Below are 27,155 nucleotides of genomic sequence, written 5' to 3'. Positions count from 1 at the left end.
TCTGCATTAGAGCACCCATCCATCCATCCATAGCCTGGAACACAAAAAACCCCACCTGAAACCAAGTAGGGTTTTTCACTTCCTGCAGAACACCAAACCAAAACCCAGAGTAATCACTTGACACTAGGGCCCTTGGCAACTGCTCTAAATTGCAGTGAGAACACATTAGATCCTGTTTGGCTATTTTGCTGGCACCTATTCCTTGAAAAACCCTGGATTACTGGGAGAGAAATCAATTTTAGGTAGTGAATTCTAAGCACCCTACAATGAAGGGTAGGGTGTTTATCAAATATTCACAGAAGTATGCACTGCAAATTTAAAATAACTAAAATCCATAGTGGAAGAACAATCATAAAATGCAAGATTTCCCAAACATTTTCCAACCCAAGACCACAGTTCATGGATCTGCCTAGTGCCACACCACTGAAATTAATTATGAAGTTCAGCTGTCTAGAAATGAAGCACTAAATGAAGTAAAGTCTCTCCAGCTAGTAAGAACTACTTTTTTAAAAGTTTAAGCATCTAGAATTGAACTATTTTTTAGAAGTATACCATGGTGGCACTTCCTAAAGTGTGTCTAAACCCTACTGCAATCAAAAGACAATTTCAGACTTTCTGGTCAACTAAGATTATGGTGATGTCATCTCATTCTTATCCGACTAGCTTGGTATTTTATGCTGCCCCTCTGTATTTAGTAAACTCCATATCCAACATGAATGTGGGGTTCTGGCCTCAACAAGTGGCAGTCTCCACAAGTGGTACCATAAACACAGTTCCAAGGGTTTCTCCATGAAATACATTACATTTACACCGAAGATTTTATTCAGTGGACCACATATGGAAGCAGAGAGTAAATGGTAAACTGTCGAAGACAAACTGCCCAGAGGTAACTGAACTAGCAGGTCAGCTGTTAGCCTGGCAAAGCCTAACAACTGTCTGACAAACAGCTATCTGAACAACTGTACAGAAGTACCACAGATACATTTCAATTTACCATCTTTTTTTCCCCGGTCTAGATTAAAGCTATTATAGATAGTCAGCAGTAACTATTGACCGTAACAGCAGCCAAAGATCGGCACATATGTTGTACTGCAGTCTACATGCCCTTCATACTACTTCTTTCCCTCCTTTCCACCAATCTTCATCTGTTTGTAGAATACTGTTGTTCTCAGCTGCCATTTGGGTTCCCCTTGGAAAGAATATCTGGCTTTCTTCCTTTGCAGTGCCTTTCATGTGGATGTTCACACTTTCAGTATATTGGAACATCACTTTTAACTATGTGCAAACATGTAAGAGAACTGGTGTTTACCTACCAGCCTAGTTTTTCTTTTTATTCTTCAGTGGGGCAGGAAAAAAAGCCCTTTGAACAAACTGTCCAAAGATTCTTCACAAACAAAAGCAGAAGTTGAAACCTGATCCATCAGAGACTTAGAAGTATCTTCTAGAGTTTCCTGCATATAAAAGTTAGGTAGGAATCTCATAACCTGTAAGAAATTCCATAATTAGCTCTCCAGTGTCTGTCCAAATAATTCAAGAAATCACTGTGTGGGAAGCTTTAATGTGCAGTTATGGTAATGAAACCCTACTCTAGGCTACAGAGCTATGAGATCAATGCATAAAAAGCCTTCCCATAGAAAGATTTCTTTTCTAACATGAATTTAAGATCACAGGATAAGGATTACAGGATTAAGGATAGAACAGATCAGTTTGAAGTGCACTAACTGTTAAAAGTGAGCCACAACTATTTTCTTGCTGCCCTCACAAATGGTGAGAGGACTACCTTTAGAGAGTACCATGCCTAGATATGAAGAAAGCGCTACGCAGAATTAGTAGTTACCCTAGAGAGACTGCCACCCAGAAGTTAAGAAATTGAGCTGGATGTTTCTACCACTTAACATAGAAAGACCTGTAAATGTTCTCTTAGGCTTGACATTATGCCTCAGTGTCATCAACACTACGTGCAGCAGCAAAATGCAACTGCCAAATAATTTTAAGTGACAACTTTGACACTGATACTATTAGACATTTTATAACTACACTTCATCACTTGGGTTATATCAGAATTGCCTTATACATTCAAAATTGCCTAGAACTATGCTTCAGATTCTTTTAGGACAGTAAGAGCTGTTAAAAGAAAGTGGGAACAAGAACCCAAAATCATATTTTTGATCAAGTAAATCTGATAGAGAAGCTTGCTTCACAACCTACGTTAGAACTAAGACATTTTCCCCTTGATCTTATTGCAGCAAATTCTGTGCTACTACAAACACTATAAAACACAGCCCATGATCAAATTACAGAACTGCAATATGAACTGTTGTAACCCAAGCTGCTGAAACTCCAAGATAACAATGTAACTAATACTTATATTTCACTTAGATTTCGTATTTCAGAGCAATACAAATCTGCTCAAAGAATATGCAAACTAAACAGAACGCAAAGAAGCGGCATACAATACACTGTATCCTGAAAACAATCTAAAATATTGGAACGATATCTAGAAGTTACATTGAAGTACAATTCAGAATCAAGCCCTGGAAGTATCAAGGTTAAATCCAACTTTTGTGCATACAGACACTGCTTTGCAAGTCAAAAAAGGCTTCTATTTTTTTTTTTAAAAAAAACAATTCTTCAGAACTCTGGGAAATTTTTCTTTTACTCTAATGCATGTAAATTATGAACTTTTTTCCTAGTAGCATCCTTGGAACTGGACACAAGGCATTGCTATTTAGTAAGAGTTAAACAAATATTAAAGGCAAAGTCGCACACCCATTACAGTTGCTTCACTCTAATCACATATGGCTTTCTTTATAAAACCACAATTAATTCTTTCCATGTTCTTCAGAGCTCTGCTCTTCTCACATTTCATAACATTTTATATACATGTACAACAACTGTTTTAGAGCTGAGATATGCCTTCATCAGTGCAAACCAGAAGTGGCTATTCATACCACACAAAAACATTCAAGCCCTTCTGTTGAGGGTATCAGGTTAAGAAGTCTGTGCCACTGTCAGCACCTAGCTTGCCTGGCTCTGCCCACTTTATTATGCATCAGTTACCCTTCCAGATTGCCTAGGTCTCGTATCTGTCAAAACCACTTGTCACCCTACTGTAGTTTCTAAAGCTATCTGCCACTCCAGAATCCTGAATTAAAGCAAACTGGAAGTCTTTCTGTTCTTTCTAAACTTGAAAGACCTTACTTCCCAAGCACTGCCTTACACTCTTTCTGCGTTATCCTTTTCTCCCTGACTTCAGCTAAGACACTTTACCATTGCTTTACACAAATTCCTCCAGTCATTTGACAGCAACCAGTTCAATCAGTTGCTCAGCTACTTTTTTACATAGTTCCTCATATCAATGGTCTCTTGGGATCACTGCAGCATTTTTTTCTGTCCCAGCCTGTTTCTAAAACTAGCTGCAGTACAGGCTTCTCTATGGTTTCTAGTTTCTCACTGAGGTCTACTTGTCACAAATAAAAACTTTGATCCATCACCTCAGAAAAACTCCACAGTTCAGTCAACAACAAACACTGCATAAAGCAGAACACAGAATACAAACAGAGGAAGTCTCAGTTGTCATCTCCAGCAGCACAACAAACAACATGCTACAGAATTACGGTTGCAATCCTATCCAGCCCACACAATGCTGGATAGACAGAAAACATAGGCGGGGACTTAAGGAGTTCTGCTGCCAACCCCCAGTGAGTCTTTGCTAAGTATGCATGAACAGGAATTGCCCAGTGCTTATTTGTTCAGAGTTGATGTCTTTCATTAGTAGTCCACTAGGTGTTTTTTTTTTTTAGTAAAAACACGCTGCGTCCTTATCAAAGATACGTATACACACTCTTTATACTCTTCAGTTTCATCTCTTTGATCTAAAGTCTCAAGTATTGGAACAAGAAGGCTACAGTTCTTTCTGCAGAAAAGTATTTTTTACTAGTTTTACTATCATTAAGATAATAAAGCCATTTTGATTAAGTTGTATTACAAGTTCACTCTGAAGAGCTTAAAGCATGCATCCAGAATAAGATATGCAAGTCTTTAATTAATGTCCGATCTCAGGCAGTTGAAAGCAATTGCAAACAAGCCCTCCCAAATTTGAACATGAAGTAGCTTCCAGCATACTTCAACTTACTCATCAATGACCTGGACAAAGGGACACAGTGTACCCTCAGCAACTTTGCTGATGACATGAAACTGGGAGGGTGGCTGATACCCCAGCAGGCTGCACTGCCATTCAGCAAGACCTGGGCATGCTGGAGGGTTGGGTGGAGAGGGACCTAATGAAGTTCAAAGGCAGTGTAGGGCCCTGTACCTGGGGAGGAACAACGCCACACACCACCACAGGCTGGGGCTGATCTGCTGGGAGGCAGCTCTGCAGAGAAGGACCCGAGAGTTCTGGTGGACAGCAAGTTGCCCAGGAGCCAGCAGTGTGACCCTGTGGGCAAGAGGGACAATGGGGTCCTGGAATGCATTAGAAGTGTGGCCAGCAGGTGCCCTGGTGAGGCTGCACCTGGAGTGCTGTGCCCAGTGCTGGGCTCCCCAGTTCAAGAGACACTGGGAGCTACTGGAGAGGGCTCAGTGGAGGGCTATGAAGATGATGCGGGGACTAGAGCATCTCCCTGATGAGGAAAAGCTGAGAGAGCTGGGCCTGTGTAGCCTGGAGAAGAAGACTGAGAGGGGATCCTGTTAATGCATAGAAATATCTTAAAGGTGAGTACCAAGAAGATGGGGCCAGACTCTTTCCAGTAGTGCCCAGCAACAGTAAAAGGGGCAATGGGCACAAACTGCAACACAGGCAGTTCCATCTGAAAAAAAAAAAAAAAAAGGAAATTCAACTTTTTTTACTTTGAGTCCAGAGCCCAGAGCACTGGAACAGGCTGCCCAGAGGTTGTGGAGTCTCCTCCTCTGGAGACGTTCAAAACCTGTCTGGATATGATCCTGTGCAACTTGCTCTAGGTGAATCTGATTTAGTGGGGGTTGGACTAGATGACCTCCAGAGGTCCCTTCCAGCCCTAACACCACGATTCTGTGGCAGACAGAACCACTGACTCACAGCACCACTGTCCCCCAGTAACACAAAGTTCTTATATACCTTCTTTAAATACATATCCCAACCACACTATCATCCTACCAGTCCAAAACGAAATTAAAGGAAGCCATTTCTAATCCCTAATCTTACACCAATGTATTCTGACCAGCTCTTTCAACACTGTTCTTTCCATCATTTTTTAGAGGCTGGATGTTTCTCCACAGTTTTAGAACCAGTGGTCCCTTTTCACATTCCACCCAATCATCTCTCATTTACAATTATATTTGTTAGGCCACCCAAATAATATAAAGCTTACAGATGAAATTCAGCTCATCAGCTACCACCTTTACAAAACTCCAAAGCTGATTATGCTTTCCAGCACTGTCAACTCTTAGTTCACCAACAGTCACTGCAGTGAAGTACCAAATCTTCATTAATGAACCATGTTTGTCAGAAAACTTTAACTGATATTTGGCAAGTCATAAATAAATTTCAGTTAAGTATTCAACAGTTTTAGCCAGCCAACTACAACACAAAGGACACACATAAGCAAGTAAACTGCAATTTCTTACTTTTGAACTTTAAAAAAGAAAATGTTATTAAAATACTATTTAAAATATTAGTTAAGCTATCCAAATTTTTGTGTTTGTATTTTAAATGAGGGCAATATTTTCCATTACAATACATAAAACTCAACAGCTCACACACTTGATCTTATATTATTAGCCACAACTTCAAGAACAAAAGAGGTGCACAGGATTTGGAAGCGTTTTTTAAATTTCTTTCCAGTTTAAAATAAGTAATTTTTTCAAATTACGCAAATCAAACTGTATTAGTTAATACTGTTAAGAGGCAAAGTCCTGCCAAACACTTTACTAGCCCTAACTTCACCAGCCTTTCTCTCTTGATGAGTGAATACAAAACTGAAAATTGTTGAGTTTCCTCACTGTTCGGCAGGAAACATTTAGGATAAAAACAAGCACTGGTCAGAATGCATTTCAAGCATATGTATTCATGCATACTCAACTGTGTACAGCAGAAGAAAGAACCGTAACAGTTAATTCAAATGACCTCTTCACCTTACGTGTTTAAAAGGTGCAACAGCTCTAAACCCTGATAGAACTTTGCCAACTTCACTGAACACAAAATACGGTTATCACATAAGGCAGATAAGCACTGTGCATACATTAAGCAAGGGACAGTCTTGAGGTATACTGAGTGAGGTAACCAACATTTCTAGAGAAAGAGCAAAAAGGTTTCCTATTTTTATTGTTAAAGTCAGCAAAATAATTAAGGCTATCAGTTGTAGATCTGCACAAAATCCATTCCTTAATATTGTTCATTCTGACCTTGTTACTATACATTGCTTTGTTGGAACAGTTTAGATATGTAAGTATATGACTATTAATTACACAGGAGTTTCTTCCCTGTTTTCTGCCGCTAAAGAAGTTTCAGAGCAGGAACAGTTCTCATTAAAACTACCTTCTATCACAAGTAATACATTACTTTTTATGCTCTACATGGCACACAACATTTGACAACAAAAACTACTGGTATTAGAAATGCTTCAGACTGTCAATATCCCTTTAGAGGCCAAATATTCCAGCTGTGAACCACGCACTGAACACTTGGCCCCATTTTTTCAGCAACTCAGCATGTCCCTCTTGTGCTTGTTGTAATAGGATCGAAGTATTGCAAAATCCATCTCAAGCTTCTCTACAATTACAGCTGTTCCTAGAAGGCCTTCAGAAGCACAAGTATTCCTCACGGTAACTAGTAGTTCCACTAGCAATATACCACAATGCTGATTCCCCCTCCCCCAATGAAAAATTATTGTAATTCAGCCTTAGGCATGTGAATTGCACCTCTTTACAAAATAAATCACACGTAAGGCTGGGTGTCTTGCTAGTCCTCTAAATCAGAAGCTAACTTTTCCAGGCTTAAATGTCAACGCCAAAAGGTTCTCCAGATCACCAGTTTTAACACCCAACTTACGCAAGCATGTTTTAAAACTCTCCATTTACATCACATCTACATTTGTCCACCTGTAAAGCCGGCTGGAATCAAGTTCCTTTGCTGAGGTCTCCTACTAACCCAGTACAAACAACGGGAAAAGGCAAGAGGGATTTAATGTGATCTTGTTTCTGTGAGAAGTAATACAAAGGGATGCCTTTCTGTACTGATGGAGCTGGGGACTGACTATGTCTCTGCTGTAAGAGTTGATTGAAAACATATCCTTCTGCTTTCTCTTCCCTTAATTTCCCAGGACGCTGACAATTAAAATTACAACTTCACTGACAAGTTGGTGAATTTTACTTCTTCTCTTACAAGTCTTTAACACTTGATTCTACTAATATGTAGGTAGTCAGTGACCTAATAGCATATTATAATACTGGCCCTCAAAGTAAGATGAATTCATCACAGCCTATAATTCTTCATATGACTTAAGAAAAACATAACTAATTTTTGGCGAACAGTGGAAGAACAACAAGTTTCTAACGACATGATCGATATAGCCCACATCATTATAAAAAAAGTGTTATGCCAAAAAAACTCTAACGAAAGCCCCCACAAATAAAACTCAAATACAGTTTGAGAGTTGTTTATCAGCATTTTCTTTTACTAGCTTTAAAAAAACACAATTGTTACCTACTCACACAAAACCAAAGCAACAGTTTTCCTAAAAATGTCTACATTATTAGTCTACAGATTTTCCCAAATATTCCTGAGTTATTATCTATCTGAAGCCTTCAGTATACAGGAGTGCTTTCCCTCTCTCTGTAACATGTATAGTAAAGTCGCATCTTAGGGAAATAGGCCTTTAAAAATTCCTCAAAATGATCATCTATTTCAAGCTGTTTTCTTGACAGTAGGTTAAATTCATTACAGCTAAAGCATATTTTCCATCTTGTGTTTTCTATTTACTATTCCTCTGTACTTTCCATTTTTATTTTTAAAGTATGATGCCTACAATTCTTCTCTTGAATTTTGTTACCGTGCTTCCGTTTTATCTTTGAAATCACTAGTGGAACTTGAATGTAAACTAATACAAGGACATGCTATAGGCGGTTTATCAGAACTCCCCCAGAAACCATGTAACAAGTTACATCTACAATAATCTTCTACAGCTGAAGAAAATAACCTTCCTAACAAAATGAACCTCTCAGCGCACACCTAGAATTCATCTATCATACTCACAGATTCCATAAGTAGGTTAAATTAAGCAATGTTTTGATCTTAAGATAGTGAGCCGATTGATGAAATTAGTCTCTGGTCTGATAAAATGCCCTCACAATACTTCACTATACTGAAGAAAAACATTTCTGTTCCAAGAGATTACACATTTTCTTTCTCAAAATTCACAAAAACTCTTGTAAACATTGTTACAGATCCTTATGGCACAAAATTACCGTAATTAAAAAAAAGGCAAACCCCGTGAGTAAATACCGATGAGATAATGACATATTTCCAGATAGGCAATCTGGTATACAAAGACACCTGAAAACTCACCACATGTTACAAGTGTCCATAAGCATACCTCAATACTTGCATCATGAACACAGAGAAGATTAACCCAATGAACTTCAACAGCAAGAACTCCTCCATCTTGCCCTCACAAGCTTTTAACAGCAGTGACTGACTGGACAGCTCTCATCCTCAGGCAGCAATGAAGCATTGCTTATTAGCTCTAATGACCAGAACAATCCAAAGATGTGCAACAATACACTACCAGGTTTTTAAATCTGTTTCCTAAAAAGTGGTAAAAGACCTACAAGCAGTTACTGGAAGCTAATGTTAGCTCAACAGAAAGAAATCCCTACAAATAACTGTAAACAAATTTGCATCATTCCAACCCATTAGTGACTGACATTGCTGTTTAAACTGTTCAGAGAAGAACTCCAAACTAATAGAAGAATGATCCTTCACAATGGCAGAAAATTGTGGAAATAAACAGAAATACACTTCAGTAAAATCTGTGAACCTTTAATTGTCCACAGAGTATTCTAGCACAGCTCCATAACAATCTTTCAACTTGCAGCCTTGTTTATCTGTCAGGGATAGAAGTCGCTAAAGTGAAAGCAATATAAAACCCTCACTTTTATACTTTGTTTTGTGTTGGGTATAACCAGAATACAGTTCTCTGAACTTGCAGCCTCTGTCACACCTACATGTGTACATGATCCACCAAGTGACCTTTGCAATAGCACTGGAAGTACAGATACACAAAACTGACTCCCCCCCCTCTGCTACCCAATAAGCTAACCAGAGGCCAGCTAGTTTTTCCACGTGCAGAATTAAAAAAGATGGAAAGGGGATGATTAACTTTGCTTTCATCAGAAGAAAGGTGTATTTTTACATGCTTTGTTTTTCATCCAAGAAAGAAGTCCCATCAGAGGATACAACATTCAGACCAGTACTGTTGTGCAGGAATTAGCTCACCTCTGTCCAGAGGTTTTTGAAGTTCTGAATCTTCCCTTGATGAACAGACAGGTGCATCTGCAAGAGATTATCATCTTGGCTGACCTAGCACAGCAGTTCACAGATCAAGGCTTCTTGCATTGTTTGGGTCTTTGAATCAACCAGAAACAGTTTGGGAACATCTGATCAAAGCCTTCTTCATTACGTTTAATTATGTGCTGCTCTGTATGTTCCTGGAGTTCTTCAGGGAAAGCAAAAAGACCAGGAAAGGCCTAAAGCCCACCACTAATGCAACTGTACATCAGTGGTTATGGTATTTAACATCCAATGAGCACTAATCTTTACATGCTAAACCTCAAGTCATACTGGCTGATTAGAAATAAGCACAGTGGTAACACTACACTTTCACTAAGCTAGACCAGCTATCAACACATCAGATGATTGTTACAATTAACTATAGGCATACGATTTTGCCTGAAAGGGAGAAAAGCTAGTCATGAACACACACAGGGGGGGTGGGGGAAGAAAAAAAAAAAAGAAAAGAAAAGAAAAGAAAAAAGAAAAAAAGGCACTGACAAAACCAAACTGACAAATTAAAGACAAATGAAAATCCTGAGGTAAAAATGGTTGGGAGTGGGAAATTACATACACACTAGAATCCAGTAAGGAAAAAAAAAATCTCTTTCCAATTACAGGTTTGAAGTTTAGGCTCACACTAAATAAAATTAGTTTACTAAAATTCCCTCCAGGCTTAAGGGGTAAAGGACAACTACAGGCCTGCCACTTTAAGAATACATAAATAACATTAACTCAGAAAACAAAAGAAAGCTTAAGTTATCTATAAAGATATAGTCCAGAAAGCTTTGCAGGTTTAGTTTGTTTTTTAGGGTTTATCAACCATAAAGCTAGGTATTGAGCATTTGTCTAATATTAGACTGATTTAAATCTAAGTTTCTTATTTGATCTGCCTCACTTCTTAGCAAGGTCACAACTAGATCTGCTAATAGTTGGCTAAGAGACTCAATGACATTTTGCCATATGCTTGCCCTTTGAAAAATTCCTTGTTTCCCATTAGTCCAAAAAATACATACCAAAAATTGAACACAAGAATACAAAAAATTGGATTTGCAATTTGGTATTAAAAACAGACACAGTGGGGTTTTTTTCCAACTGAACAGGAATCAAGCTAATGAAAGACTAAAGAACTAACTAGTGCCAAAGGAGTTTGCAAACAGCTTCATTAAAAAAACAGAATATACCTGTCAACATAAAAATTAAGTTCCACATTAATTCATGTACAGGTTTTTAAATAAAAAAAACCCAAACACTTTATAGTCTTTTTCCTTTGCAACAGCTGAGAAAAACATTTACCTGTACACAAACCTCTCAGTCATTCTTTGGCACAGCAAGACTAAGTTCGGAGAAAAAAAAATGCCTATCACTGCAATATTATGTGCACCTTCAGTAGCAGAACAATAAAGACACATGCATAGAGCATTTTTAAAGAGTTGGTTTAGAGCTCTGGTCTACTCTTCCCTCAAGCAGCATGGATAAGCACAACCTCTTTTGTCTATTATGGAATTATTTATCTATGGCAACAGAAGGCATAGCTCAATTTCAGTGTTCTGTCCTACTATAGAACCATCATCAACACCTATGAGAGTTCAGCCGAACAGCTTCAAAAAGAGTGGTAAAGTTTATCACTTACTTAGTAATATCAAGGTACCACCTAATTTCTTTTTACCCCATTGCTACTATTCTTCCTGTAACTACACAATGTACCAGTGTTACATATCTGCTAATAGTCAGAATTATTAACCACATTTGATTTTAATAGGCATATAGAGTTATAAGAAATATTTTAGTGGAATTTGTGTTTGCATAGCAACCGACAGCTACTATGAAATCCTCTGTACAGCCTCATACCAAGGCCGAAGGGATTGGTCATAATCACCTAGTAGGAACGTTTAGAACTTAGATAACAGTTTCATGATTGGATGCAATGTTTACGTGTAGCCTAGGAGAATGTATTGAGGTGTCAGAATGTAGAATTAATAGAACTGTGAAGAGTCGAGTCAAGCAACTCTTAGTTACCTGCCAAGAAACCGTGAACTTTAGTAACAGCTAATTCCGGCAGGGGAAGATCGCGACCAATGACTCATATACCACCTACCCAAATCGTACCCCAGACCCATTTCCAGACCTTTCTAACCTTTACTGCGCAGAACCGCATATGGGGGAATATGTCAATGATTTTCGGAAAATACTGTGTTTATGCATGAATACTTAATGAATATGTATCAGTAAGTCCTATGTAAGGTGTATGATTTTGAAACTTGGCGTGCGTTGATCATGAGAGGACTCACTCCCACACCCGGCCGTTAATAAAGAACTGCCTGCTTATCTGCATCATATTGATGTTGATAAGTTCTTTATTCCAAGATTTTGGTAACACCAGGACCCGGAAGCACAATGACTTTATAAAAGCATCCATGTAATTCCTCTTACAGGCAATGCAAACCTACTCACTAAACACTGTGTATGTTCCAACTGACTGACTGATCATGTAATAATAATCAGTCCTCCATGTCTGAAAAAGATCTTACAAGATAACCCTTTTATAAAAGATTTTAAGACGACATCTAGTATTATTCAAAGCCAAGAGAACCTTCCCTGCACCTCTTTATCCAAAGGCAAATTTTAACTCACTCCTAATTGTTCAGACTACTGCAAATGACGTTGCATTTAACCACAAGGCAAGAACACGCACAGACACCAAGGTAACCAGTTGTGACTGGTCAATGTAATTGCCTGAAGTTGCACACTTTTGCATGGTGGCAAATACAAAGCTGATTATCTTCTCTTTATTGATAGGTAGATATCCTCTTCCCCCAAATCCAAAAAAGATGCACAAACATAACCACTGTCCAGGATACAATAACAGCATCTTGTTACTGTACAAGCCCTATGCTTGCTATTTCTACAGTAAATGCAAGTGAACTTTAAGTTTTGTAATGCAAGTATTTTGTCCTCACTTAGGCTCTTACAGATGGGAGCTGACCTAATAGTTTATCATAATTGTAAGCAAGTTCGCTCAGTTTGATTTGGTAACAGTTACAAAGACAGGTCCCTGGAAGCTAGAGGGAATGTCTATATGAAAAAATAAGGTTCTCTGTTCTCTGCTTAAGTGTCTCCTCATAGGGTATACTTAGGTCATCAGCCTTTGTTTGAAGACTAGACTTAATTGCTATTGTGTCAGTCTGAGAAACGTTTCTCCAAAGTCAGAAGGATCACCCAGACATTCTGGAAGAGCAAGCCCAGGGCAAACATACCTAACCTTGCCGTTAGAAGGTAATGAAGTGGTAACTTACTGCACTTAGCTAAGACTGTTACGTTAATTAATCACAGCAAATCACACCCTTGGGTTCACACCTCTTCAGGAGGCCGGCTGATCTTTCTAAGTGCTATTTTAAGTGTACAACAGCCAGTTCTCAACGATTCAGTCTAGTAATGCCGCTATATACACCTTTCACATTGATGGACTTTAAGTTTCACAACATATTTTAAGGGGGGGGGGGGGGGCGGGGGGAGGGAAATCTGCCATTTCACAGACCACTTTCAAGCTTTTTAAATCACTAGTAACAAATTGTTCTTGGACATGTGTTCTGAGACCTTAGAGCCTAGAGCACATTGAGAAGATGCCAGTGCAACACAAAATTGAAAATAAGTGCTATTAAAATATTTTCCTAAGCCAAACTTCAGAATTTGTGACATCAGTTTTGCAAGAGCAAATATTTTGCTGACATACTTGAAACACTTTTTTCTAATTCAGCAGGCTTCTACAACTTTATTCATGAAGGCCCACAAACATACTTTGTTTCCTGCATTCAGAGGCGACAGTTCATGCTTTAATAATCATTGATTCTTACAGTCAACATCCAAATTCTTCAGCTGTTCTGTAACTTATTCATAACATATTCATTATTTGTCTTTAAGATGAGCAGTGGCAGGCCACCAATTTGGGGGGGAGCACAAGCCAATTACACAGCAATACTTATGTGCTGGAGCACATACCACCTACCAGTTTAAAAGCAGAAAAAATGCATATGCATTCAAAATTCTTGTTAGGACAAGCTATTATTCACAGAATTGATCAGAAAGCCAAAATTTGTTATGAACCTCATTTTAAGTAACCAGTAAGGATATTGACAAATAAATAGTAACTCAGCACTTAAAAGCAAAAAAATCAAGGCCACAAAATGCTGAGAGATCAGGTTAGAAAACAGTTATCCACACTTGCTCTGTGAACATCCAAAACCATCACAAGCTGCACTATGAGACCATTCATTTACAGATTTGAGACACACATGCCTAAACCTCTCCCATAATCAACACCATAGTAACCACAATCACGACAGTGTTTAATGTTAACTTGGATCTCTGTTGGACACAGATACTGACTGCCTTCAGCCCGATAAAAATGTAGTTGTGTTTCTTATATCAGCTGGGAGTAGGGGGAGGAATTAGAGTGAAGTTATTGGGTAAACTATGGCCTCCTCCAGCCACAAAAAAAATGGACAAATAGTATTGGTAGTAATTACTGCAATGAAAGAGTAAACAGTAACGTTCTGCAAACTGAAGCACAATCACACCGATTCAGAGACTCCAAGCTCTCTCTACTCAGAAAACAGAAAAAATGTCTCCCTACACATTTTATTTTTAGAAAAGCTTATAGATGTCTTTAGACAACTTAAAATCAGGAGTGATTTTCATCCTATCTTCACAACGATCAGGAAAAAAAACCCCAACAAAAAGAGGGCTCAGGGAAAACTATTTCTTGCCTTTAATCTGTGTCTTGAAAAAGCTGAGCAATCAGTCGTGAACTGAATTAGTCTTAACTATTTCATTCACCTTCAGCCATTTTAGCTTAGATTAAAGCAGTTTTCATACATGTATTCAAGTAACTGTTTACACTGGAAATGCGAATCACTACTAAAAATGCAAGTCTCTTGCTGTGGCTACTAAGCAATAATGTGCTTTTCCTTTTTTCCAGATCACCTGTAGAATATTCACTGACTGTCTACAATGTTAATATGAATCTCAGCCTAAACAGATTATCAGCTTAAATGGTGAATAGCTGCAACAGATGCCAAAGTTGTAATACACAGTAACAGCAAGGCACTGAAAACAAAATTCAGCATTGTATTATGAGTTTTAGCCACAGCTAACTACAATGCTTTTGATAAATTTGGAGGATCACTGGAAAACCAGCACTTTAAAAGAAAAATTGTTACTTGAAGAGTCATATAGCACTAGAGAAAAGGTATCAAGGATTCGTAATAGTAGTAAGTACCACAGTCAACACTGGATTTGTGAGTAGGGACAATGGTAACTTACTGAACTGTTGATCTTACTTTTTTCTAAGAAACATAAGAGCCATCAGCATTGTGACATTAAATGGTATTTTCTTTGCTTACACACAGATCTTTCAGACTTTTGGTGGGAAGCACAACACACTGTGCATAAGCTGGGGAGGGGTGTGTGGGGAGAGGCAGGACAATCAGGAAAGAAAAATCAAGCTGTGAAACCAGTTGACTGCCGAAAAGCAGTGCAGACATCAGAACTGACCGATCTTCATACTGCTGGTGCTTTTTAAAACACGTAAGAAAAATACACACAGTACTAGTTCTGAAACTGGTATTCACATAGTCATGAAACAAATTAGAAGATCTTGAAGTACTTAAAAGGCTGAAGAACTGTTCCAAGTTTCTCTGAAGAGTTATTTACTGGGCTGTGAAAAAAAAAGGTACTTTAAGAGATCACCTGCATAGTTTAAATATATTTGAAAATTTTAGAACACTCCCTTTTCTCTATAGTAGCACAAAAGTGTGATAAAATGATGGCAAGAGGGAAGCCAACACTTTAAGAATAAGGACCACCTTGGAATCGTTTGTTCCCCACCATACCTTGCTCGTACCGCAGCAAACATGCTCTCCTTTCTTAGACTTTGATAGTAAGCTCTGATCAAAACCCGTGCTTTGAAATTACTGCACTATGCATGCAGCTTGAATGGAAATGAGAAAGTAAATCAATCAAGATAGTGATACAAGAATTATTTACTTTAAAAAAAGACACATCTAAGTATCTATAATGAAAGACAAGAAAGAATTTGAAAAATGAAGAATGTTAATCAACCCTTACAAATAACATGCAATGCATCCCTACTCTTATTCAGCACTCTATCCTTATTTCCTTTTCTTTTGCTTTGCTAATGGAAGAATCCAGGTGAAGAACAACTCAGGAAGGTCAGTTTTCTGTTTTGGGGCCATTTCTTGTGATCAGATGAGAAGCCATTGTTTCATATTGACACAAGAATTACTTAGTTTAAAAATAAAAAGAGGAAAAAAAAGTATAAAGAAAAAACAAGGAAGAATTTTAAAAATAAAGGATGTTAGTTAATCCTTACAAGTAGTTAACAATATATCATGTATTTATGGTGTCTATTCATTCTCCCTTCACTCTAGGAAATAACAATAAAAATAAAAAGGAGAGCCAAATGGTTAATGAGACTAAACAGAAAATTTCTGGCACAATGTGTGAATCATCCTAATTAGCATACTAGAAAATCCACCCTCAAGCAAAGAAAGCCCCCTCCCCACAAAAAGTGGGTGGTGAAAAGAATACTGTACCTTTAAATGGAGATGAGGCTGAGCTAGTGAGAATTAGGTGTGACTACATGTTAATTATAAACAATTACTCAAAGGGAATAAAATGTTTTGCCATGTGTTAAGAGGTGTGCTAGCTTTGTGGATTTACCACCCAGCACCCATCTCTGCACAGATACACAATAAAGAAATTGGTCTGCTCTGTGTGTAGGTCAGCTCTTGCACACGGGGTGAAGAACCCAGACTGGAGATAACAGTAAGAGCGAGAACTTTCAGCAGCAAGATGTAATCTTTTCTGTTTCTAGTTCTGTAACGTAATTTTCTCTCCAGAAAGCTTTATATCTAACCTGAACTAGATTCACCAATATAAACACTTTATTGTGTCTCCTGAGATCCTGCAGCAGTCTAGGTATCAGTAACAACAAAAAGTGCCCTCCCAAAAAACCCACATCCCTTCTTCCTTTTGGAAATGCACACACTTATTTGCAGACAGGACTAAATTGTCCCATAGTACTCAAAACAAGGTTGAGTCTATTCAACTGAGAAGCAGAAGGGGAGAAACAGAAATTCAAAAAGGGAAAAGAATGAGGTATCTTCCAATGAAAACAGGATCTCAGAAGGCATGATATCCTTTCCCATAAAAGCGGGTAAAGTTTTCTAGGAGTCTGCCCTACAGATAAACAGAGCAGACATAAGAACAGATAACCATTCCTCTGCCTTTTATGCTGATTGCTACTTCAAATTTAACCTTATGCCACCCCAGCCCAAGTATAAATCTTTCAGAAATGTGGTTACAAGCCTGACTGAAAATTAGGATGTTTATTCATAGTAAAGTCTCACACTCACCTCCCTTTTCTGCCTTCAATTAATTTTATATATATGGGGAAAAACAAAGCAACCCACCTCACCCTCAAATTAATCCATATAAATTCTGTTCTTCAAGCATATAGCTTAAAAGGACCTGTGATGCAGTGCTTCCTTCACTCCTGGTGCCCCACCAAGGTCACAGCAAGACACTCCTATTTGAAAATGTACTTTTCATCCATTATTAATACAGCCACATGTCCCTAGTGATATGAAATAACATAAATTTATCTCATGTCTCTGCAAACAAACCACAGGTGTAAGTGAGGGTAGGAATGAATCTCCCCAACTTCAACAGTTAGGAGAGCCCACGAACCAGAAGACAGTCCGCCTGCCCTCTCTGTCTTATGGCTGGCACCTAACATTAATGTAAAGTATACTTTTACTAAAAAAATGGGGGGTGCAGAAGACAGAAGGAATTCACCCGAGGTATACACTTGCAGTCTAGGGACTAAAAGAGATTTTATCTTTATTCACTGCTAGAGAAGCCTTTTCTTCCTCCCTCCAGCAGCTAAGCTATGAGTGCTTAGACAGCCACTGTTGAGTGCTCCCTCCTGCTACCAATGTGATGTCAACCATGAGTACCCAACAATCTATGGTTTCCAAGTATATAAAAAAATCTGCATATTCCTTAACCCGAAAAGCACTTTAAGAGTTCAATGTCTATGAAGTCACATGAAAGGCAGAATTTACTGTTAAGCTTTTTCTTTTCATATGCTCTCGTCAAAGCATGGATTTTGGCTGATCATATCTTCCAAAACCAGTTCCACTGACAATAAAACAACCATTAATGAATTTGTGTGTGATCTTTCACCATTAAGACAAAGAACTTCTGAAGAGGATTAATGAAGAAAGAAGTAATTATATCCATTTAATAAATGCTTAGCTTTCTGCAACTAGAAGGTTTGGAGAAGGAAGTAGTAAATTAATCTCTAATATACTTGCTCCCATTCCGGTTTCACTTTGATGTTCAGATCATTGCCTAAACCACAAGTGGTTATGAAACAGGACAGGCAAAGAATTGTCCAGAATCATACAGACACAGCCAACTGTCTTCCAAGTGTAGTTATACAAGTATCACAACCTACATCCTCCAAGTGTTATTTTTATTTATTTTTATCATTCCTAGAAAATTGAATAAAGACAGTCTAATCTGCAGACATTTTTACAGTTCAAGCTGAAGATCAGAGAAGTTCCAGACTCGCAGAAGAACAGACACAGTACTTCTCCATATATAGTAAGTACTTAACCTCTGCATACTAGAAAGCACTTTACTGAATTTTAGCAGACATTTTTTGTCAAGGCATTTGGATAAAGGTTATCAAGAAAACTTAACAGCAATGTCAGCAAGGAACGATTCTAGAACATGCCTTCTCCTATGCTACTTGACTCTCAACATTTTCATTGAATATAGAAAGCTGGAAATTTTGATATTTAAAAATCACAACAGCAAACCCAAGATTATACACCAGACTTAAGCTACCCTTGTTTTGAATACTAGGGAAGAATTCTGTATAAGGAACATAACTACTAAATTGGGAAAATGAGTTTTGCAACAGAAATAATTATTTGATTTTAATAAATACCAGACCAGAAATCTATCATCTAATAAATCTTTTAGTTCTTACTCACCTGGGGTAAGACACTATGATCCAGTAAAGTTAATTTTTACATTTAAATTGGATTAATACAAGTTCACAGGGAAAAAAAGTTGGCTTGTTTGGGTTGTTTTTTTTTTTGAAAGGGAGTAAAATTAAAGTCTGTATAGGTGAAACTGTATGGACTTCAACAAGATGGCACAGACCAGCCAGAACAGCTTACTATGCTTTAGAACAAGTTGAAGAACATAATTGGAAAAAAAATTACTCATTTTATATAGGACTCACCACATCTGGGTAGAGTGGTATCATTTTAAGAAGCCGCATCAGTGGTGGCCATTAAATTTCCAGGTAATGTTACACTTTATTGCTCTGTTAACTAGGTTGTAAAACAGATACAACATACAAACATTCCCTGTATTCACTTACTAATTGTTCTGCTCCAACAAGAATCTAAGAGAGAAAAAGCAACACAATGGTTAGGAATAAAAAGCCTCTAAGGTACACATTCAGAGGGAACTGTCATCTTAATAGGCTACTCCCAAAGTTAAATAATTATTTGCCAAGATCAGGATCTCAGGATTCAAGACTACCTCTGAACAATTAGAAAGACTCTCTGAAAACAAAAGGATGGAAGATCCACCAGTGACATTAAAGCAGGCAACAGATTTTATTAGAGTACTTTCATTCCAAACTTGTGCATAAAAGCAGTCTCACGACTTCACCAGACAGGTTCCCCAACACTCTGACACTAAAACAAACATCCTGAAACCAGCATTAAAGTACAATTAGGTTACCACACACTACCAGCCCCTCAAGAAAGGCAGCTGCAGTGATTGAACCTAAGGCCCTTCTGCTGAAGTAGCTGGCACCGTTAGAAAGGGACTACCAGACCCAATGCAGTCACAGACTAGGACTTGCATACAGCTAGGCCAGAAGTGGTGAAGTGAAAACAAAGCGATGATTTCAAGGACAGCAAGTAGACTCAACAGTTCGTCACCATGATACTAGTGTTCTCCTTGTGCAAGGCCATCGTAATCAGGAATGTGATAACAGCTGGAAAACTCATGGAGAACTGCAAAGGAGTACCTAAAATGATACAACTCCATTTTGTTCAAACTAACATACAGAGCCAGAGTTCTAAAGCTCAGCAGTCATTCTGTGTAAGTTAAGTACTTATAAATGATTGAAATCCACAGAACTGCTCTTGATATAAGTAACTGCTCTCACCAGTACCTGTAGGTGCAGACCTTGAATACCGTATAGGAATATTCAACAGTAACATTTAATAACAAACAAACCCACCCAGCAAGCAAGCAAACAAAACTCAAGCAAACAGGACAACCGAGAGCTAATCAGCTCTTGAGGATTTATAAGCTTTATAGTCGTACCAAGAAGACTACAAAAACCTACTTGTTAAGTGCTTACAGTATACTCCCAGTAACTCCTATTCTGCAAGCAGATCTCAACACCAAGCAGATTTCAACAATATCTGAACCACTTTGCAATAACTGTAAAATTAGAATATGATTACATAGTAATTAAGGCTAGCAGTCACCACAAGTAATGATGACAATTTCTATACATTTCAGCATTTTGTGGACCTGTTTCAAGAAAGTTTCCAAGCAAGTCAAACATATAGCATAGATTTACTGCAGTTTCACAATATATATTACAGGAAAGAAACCTATAAAGGTTAAGTTGGATTTGAAGAACCATTCTCCACAATCTGATAGCCAAATCAATCCGTCTCCCGAATTCCACATGCCATCAGCAAATACACATTTTACACTACAATGGAAACTTAACTGCAACCCCCACACACGATGAAAGCAGGAAGTTTTAATTACATTATTTCACTATTGCTTGAAATGGATCCATGATGAGACACTTCATCTCTACAATCAACTGTCCGTAGATAAATAGCAATCAGGTAGCTATGCTGTTTCAATAAACTCAACATTTATCCATGTCATAGAGATGTGGAAGGACCCAGTCTGCACACTTATACAAGGAAGTTCTAATTCCTCATTCTTTTAAGTCACATGGTATGCTGACACCTAAGTAGTATCTGGATAGCAAGTGGGGCACATCTTGATATGCAGAAAGTACTTATTAGGAAAACCAGTGTCCAGAAGGATCAGCACTCACCTTCCAACCATAAAGCCACTGAACTCTGGAGAGCAGTAAGAGAAGGGAAACGGTAAAACCAACAAATAAAAAAAAAATTCTCAGAGAGAAACAAGCTATGTAACCACACAACAGGAAATAAATTTCCATAATAGTGATTTTCTCCCTTCGTTCAGCTTCAGTGAACAGCTTTTGAAAGATGTTTTTTAAACCACTTTGCTGAGTCAGTTCTAGCCATCTGCAAAAACATACTCTCATGCCATACCATTAAGAAGTTAAGTTTGATCTTTCCAATACCTGGGGAGAGAAAGGAAAGGAGGCATGGGAAACCAAAATGAAAGCATGAAGAGTTTACAGCAACAACCTTCATTCTAAAAAGAGAAAAAAAAAAATGGCTGCTTGTTTTCTTCAGAAAACAAAATCTTATTGAAAAATCTTTCATTTGTCAAACATTAAGCAAATTATGCACTACATTAAAAACCACTTTAAAACAGCTGTTGCATCAGCTATATGTTCACAGATCTGAACATGTCAAAGAGTGCAGCTTCGCAGCAGATAGCAAGGAGAGATACAGAGTAATAAGTCTATGGAAGAACACTAGTCAGACTAAGAAAATAAACGAAGAGTATTGAAGAATAAGAGGAACTAGAAGTGTTTATTACCCTTCGGACCTTTTATTTTAATTGGTAATTTCATAAATATTTAGAACTACACCAAGTCATGATTTTATTGATCAAAGGTGCATTGAAAAGTGTTTTTTGTTAAAAGAAATCAGTTAATTTTAACACTGTCCAGCAAGCTGATCACTGAGACTGCCTTTCTTGCAGTTGTCTTCTTTGTCAGTCTCACCTCCCAATAGGAAAAAGTAAACAGTTTTGGAAAATTAGATTTTACTAGTAGCAGGGTTTTAATTTGGTCAAACACTACCTAGTTTTACCCACAATGACAAAAACACTCTAGTGTCTTCACTTGGTGATACCAAAGAAACAAGGCAAGTTCTTAAACTAGGTCAGCTATTCACGGGATATGAAGGCCCATAATAATGATATTTGACCAAATCAACACAACCGAGACCAAAATCTAGGTGTCATGGAAAAGAACCCAATTGCAAGCTATAGCAAAGATGCTACTGGCAAAAAACCTTCACAAAGTTAATGAAGTAGAGCTGAATTTTACAGAATAAAATTCAGTTCTAGCAACAAAACTACAATGTACCAGAGTTAACAAATGCGACTATTTTTAAGTGATCCATTATTTAAATGGATGTGTTTTGGATAGTCTATTATTTTGCTCTTCAGCCTAAGAATCAGCTTAAGTATCCAAAGGCCTATTCTGAGAGAGAAGCTGCATACCTCAGTACATTTCACACTTAAGGACAGCATTAATTTCAACATTTGGTGTCTATCGTAATGAATGACTAATTAGCCACAACTGGTAAACTATTCTAGCTTTACCAATATTGCCTTCAGGTTGTTAAATGTTAAAAAAAAAGTGACTGTTGCAGGGATCTACTCAAGTTACAGGCTTTTGCTCGGACTTTTCCATCTAGAAGTAGTACAGTTGGCTCAGAAGCCATGACGTAGGTACACATTCCAAAATGATCTTGTAACTTGGATGACTCCACTCAAGTCTTAATGTTGCTGTAAGCTTATTATTATAAATTATTTTCTCCTCACCTCCGATTAATCAACGCTTTTTAACGGGGATGAAAAAAGTAGCAGAAAAAAGTATTGATATATGATACTTAATTCCAGCATGAAAGTGGAGTATTTATTCCTGTCTCAGTAAAAGCTGTAATGCCATGCCAGTGCTCCTCCACTAGAAGCTTCCAAAGCAAAGTAGACAAAGACGACAGAGCTAGGACATTTGTTACTTCAGGGCTGCGCTCAGATATTAACAGAGGCCAGGGCTATTTATGTGTATATGATTGTATTTAAAGACACGGCCTTTATTCAATCTTTGAAAAATTAAACATGTACTATGAATTAAGTAACATGTCTAGAAAGCAACATAAAGCATCATGTCTTTGCTCCTTCAGCATTCACCCTTAACTTCCAACCTATATATAAATCTGTTCCGCAGCAGATCACTTTAGATACCCTCAACAATGTACCTTCAAATGTTATTTTGGTTTTACATCATAAACAAGCAAAAAAAAAAGCCATATTCATCAAAGCCAGAAGAGGGTGCTCTGAATAACTGAGGTGGGGGGTACTGAACTGAGCATTTGCCTTGTGTTAGTAGAGGTCAGAAGTATGCTGTCTTGTTTTAGTTTGGGAGCTCACTTAAGTTCACAATGCCATGTCTTTTTTTAAAAAAAACCTTCAGCGCTCCTTTTAAGCAAAAAGGAAATGCTTCGGTTTATGCTATTGTCATCACAAGGGCAAATTAATGTGACAGAAAACTAGCAACACAAAGACCTGTCAAGTGTTAATTCCAGTTTTTATCCCACAATTTCCAAGCTGCTTAAGATACGGACAAGGAGGTACAGGGAATGCCAAGAAATCAAAAAAGCCTATGCTACGGTTTTTACCTACACAATGCCTATTCTGACATAACTAGTTCAGGTCTTTCTAATGTGACTGTGCTGAGTTGACACCTTATACCGAACTACGTCCTCAAATGAAAGAAAACGGCCCTGGATCATTCCGCAAGTGTAACACAGTATTCATCTCTGCCAGCACTCCCCCCACCCAAAAAGAGAAAAAGATACGCACATTCCAATCAAGCCTCTCTCAGCGGGGCTCACCCAGTTCCCCCCCCTCCTTCCCTCCCTTCCTCCCTCACCCCAGGCCTTGCCAGGTTCCGAAATCCCCTTTGATTTTAGGTTTCATTTTGTTGTAAACAGCAAAACGAAAGGAGAAAGCCTCCAAAGCGAGGATCCTTACCCTTGAAATCCCGCCATGCGCGCAATAAGAAGGGTGAATTGTTTTTCCTCTTTTTTTTTGGATGGGAGATGCGGGGGGAGGGGGAAGAAACAAAAGCCTAAACAGAGGAAAAGCTAAGCGGCGGAGGCAGAGGGAGAAGGCGGAGACCCTGGTGGAGGAGCAGGGCGAGCGTCAGCCATGTTGTGTGTGTGTTGGTCCAGTATTTACAAACCTGCAGCTGCAGCAGCGCTTGGAGTCTGGGAGCGCGGGGAACGAAGGGAGGGAGAGAAGAAGGCGAGGAGGGAGGAGAGGCAGGCACAGAGAGAGGGAAGGGAGGGAGGGAGGAGGAGAAGGCGGCAGCAGCAGACAAAGGATCCCAGCGCAGCCCGAGCGGAGCGCGCACACACTCACGCACACACACGCGCACTCGGGCCGCCTCGCACCGCGGCAGCGCAGCCCGCAGCCCCGCCGCTGCCAGCCCGGGGCGGCGGCTCCCCCTACGGCTGCCGCGGCGCGGCCCGGCCCGCTCCGGCCCCGCCGCCGCACTCACGCCCCCTTCGCCCTGCTTCCCCGCGGGGGCCCGGGGCACGCTCCCCCCGCCTCCGCCTCCCCTGGCGTGCGCTGCCGAGGGGGATGCTTATCTGCCGGCAGCCCCTCGGCGGGCCCCAGCCCACATACAATAGCGCCGCAGAGGCGGGGGGGGCGGGGCGGCCCCGACCCCTGCGCTCCGGCAGGGTGCGGAGGGTGGATGTGGAGCGGGACCCGTGCCAGGGAAGGGCGGCAGCCCACCGGAGCCCGGAAAGGTGGGGGGTGCCAGGCAGCCAGGGCGCTGCGGGGGAAGGGAGGGCAGACACGGCAACACGAGCCCAGGGCCCCTGCGGCACCGCTGCCGCCCGCCTCCTGCGTCTTCCGGGCGCGCCGCCGAGGCGGGGGCCGGAGGTGGTACCGGAGGGGCGCCGGACCACGGCAGAGGAGGGGGCGCGGGGACGGGACGGGACGCCGCGGGTGGATACATGTCAGCCCCGGGGGAGGGGAGGCGAGGCTGGGCTGGGAGCTCCGGCTCCCCCCACAGCGACTCCCTCTGGCTCTGCCAGGTACTGGGCCGGGCCAGGCCAAGGGCGGCGCGACGGGCTGCGCTCGCCTCCCCCCCCGCTTCCCTCCCCTCCCCCCCCCGCCTTCCCCGTTCACTCACCTGCCGGCGGGACGGGCGTCCGGGGGTACCAGGCAGGCGGCCCAGGGGTGCCAGCGCTGCAGCCGCGGCTCTCTGCCTGGCCAGGCCGCTCAGCTCCTCTGCGGTGGCAGCGGGGACGGCCGCTCCCCTTGTCTCGTTTGCCCCCCTCCGCCGCCGCTGCCTCCTGCTCGCCTCTGCCACATTTGGATCCCCCTTGCCCTACGCGAACTCCGCCGCCAGGATAGAGGCCTCCTCACCTTCCTGCCAAATAGTGAGCCACCCGCATCGAGCCGTTCAAAACACAGGGCCGGGCCCCGCCCTCCTCCCCCGCCCAGCCCCCTCCCGCCGGCACGCAGGCGCACTGCGGCTCCCAAACTGCGACAGGAGCGGAGGAAGCGCTTTCCCTGTCCCGCCCGCCGTCGCCGATCGCAGCGCGCCTGCGCGCCCGCGGCCGCTGCCCGCTGCTCGCCTGCCGCCGCTTCGCCCTGCCCGCTACCCACCATCACGGCGGCGCCGCGGGCCGCTCCTGGAGCCTTCCGGCGGGTCGCCGAGTGCCAGGCCTCCTCGAAACACGGCCCGCCCGGCCCTGAGGTGGCGGGCGGCCCTCGCCCCGCCTGCCTGCCCGCCCGCTCTGCTCCGCAGCGCGCCGGCGCCGCCTCACGGGCGGGCCGCCGCGGTCAGTGGTGGCGGTGCCGCTCACCAGCAGCGGCTCCTCCCCGGGCAGGCCTTGGGGCCGCGGCCTACCTGGGGCCCAGGGCCATGGCTGCTGCTCTGCGGGTTTTCCTGGTGCCCAGCACTTTCCAGTGGGTTTCTGCGGTGTCCCGGGTCATCTTCCAGTCCTCAGTGTGTAGGTGATCTGGGGAAGCGTAGGTGGTCTTGTTTGTACAGAGAAGCCCGAGTGTGCAGGTACCAGAAGGCTGGCTAGCATTTCATCTGATGAGGCAAAGCATAAGTAATAGAGGCTGTCTGAAAGAAAAGCAAAAGACTGCATTTTGCACTAAATTGTTTTCTTGTTGCAAGAGAGGCAATGTTACTGGGGTGGAGAAGGAGTATTTCCTGCAACACATAAAGGATTCCATTAAAAACATACCCTTTTTTTCATTTATGGAACGGGGAAACAAAAAACAGGTTGGAGGAACACTTCAAAAATCCCAGCTGAAAAAAAACCACTGGTTACAAGTTCTTCACACGGTCCTGATAGATTGTCCTCTGTCCTCCCAGCTTTTGGCTTCCAGTAGGCTAAGAGAGAATACCTGAGAGGGCAGTTGATGGAAAACCTGCAGGTAGTCAGGACTGTTGTTCAGCAATTGCTAGACCACAGATAAGTGTCATCTTCTGAACTATTGGTGTTAAATCCCGGGATACGTAGATGAGAAGCAGCAAGTTTCTTGACTGCCACGGAGAGCATTTTCTAATTAATAATGAAATATGCATGATCTAGATGGAGTTGGAACACGAGGAAATTCAGAAAGCCATACCAGAAATTTTCAGATGAAACTGTGTAAGCCCTTAATCATAGGAAAGAAAACAGTAAAGGCATCTGTAGACTTCCTGGTGAAAATACAGTGTCATCAAATCCTAGTGAATCAGTTCAGTATATCATTCAAGCATAGACTTCCAAGAGTCAGTCATAGCTTCAGACTGACAAGAAAATGGGAAACACTAGTAACAAAGATTACTTAATTTGTCAGAGGAGAAGTTAATTTATTTAACAATGAAAACGAGGTGAACAGCTGAAGCCCAGCCTGCCTTAGCAAATCAAATGGCTACTTTTCTTGAAGTAGAGCTTTGCAAATGTATCCTGACATGACAATGACTTCCTGTTACAACATTGAGAAAGTTCCATTTGTGAGGGAGCCCTAAAGTACTGTTAAGTGTGGCTAAGAGCCCCATATATACTTAAGAGTCACAATAAATGAAACTGGTTTCGGGAATGGATGATTTGGTTCAAAGGATGGAGACACATCTGGGGTTTCTTAGTCTAACAGTAGCAAACAGACAGGGTAAGATCCCAATTCACAGTCACGGATCATGTCATTTATAAATTCAGACTCTTTGACAGAAAAAATACAGGAACATGCATGTACAGACGTACATACTTTGCTTAAAATTATTACTGGCAGGACAGAATCCTTCTGTCTTCAGTCAGCCTTTTGTTAATTTCACAACTCTCAAATTCATCAACAAGGGACTGGACATTATCCATTTACAGTTTAAAGAAGCTTACATCAAGGATGCCTAACTAGAGACATTTCTGAGAGGATTAAGGAAAGTATTGAGAAAGCACAAAATAGGGTATAAAGAATGGTAAAGATGAGAGTACAGCTTAGCTAAGCTGTACTGTTCAAGCAGGGTTATAAATGGTTATAAAATCCATAACCACATGTATATAGCACTGAGATATTGCAA

The 27,155-nt window shown here is 40.7% G+C and overlaps 1 protein-coding gene across 4 annotated transcripts in view; it reads right to left on the bottom strand.

Moving 5' to 3' along the window:
• SPIN1 (spindlin 1) overlaps positions 1-25,585 on the bottom strand; it is a 47,250-nt gene extending 21,665 nt beyond the window's left edge. The window contains exons 1-2 of one of the 4 annotated variants that reach the window (XM_080373044.1): positions 25,247-25,585; positions 24,768-25,007 (exon numbers count right to left, since the gene is read on the bottom strand). The gene's annotated coding sequence lies outside the window, so the exon portion shown is untranslated. Of the gene's footprint in view, positions 1-23,596; positions 23,749-24,767; positions 25,096-25,246 lie in introns of those variants that run through there. The other 3 variants (XM_080373046.1, XM_080373043.1, XM_080373045.1) reach the window with 3 other exon arrangements.
• Positions 25,586-27,155: the final 1,570 nt, after the last annotated feature.

This window comes from Falco punctatus, assembly GCF_963210335.1.
Source record: "Falco punctatus genome assembly, chromosome: Z".
Lineage (NCBI taxonomy): Eukaryota > Metazoa > Chordata > Aves > Falconiformes > Falconidae > Falco > Falco punctatus.
This window is presented reverse-complemented; position numbering and strand designations above follow the sequence as displayed.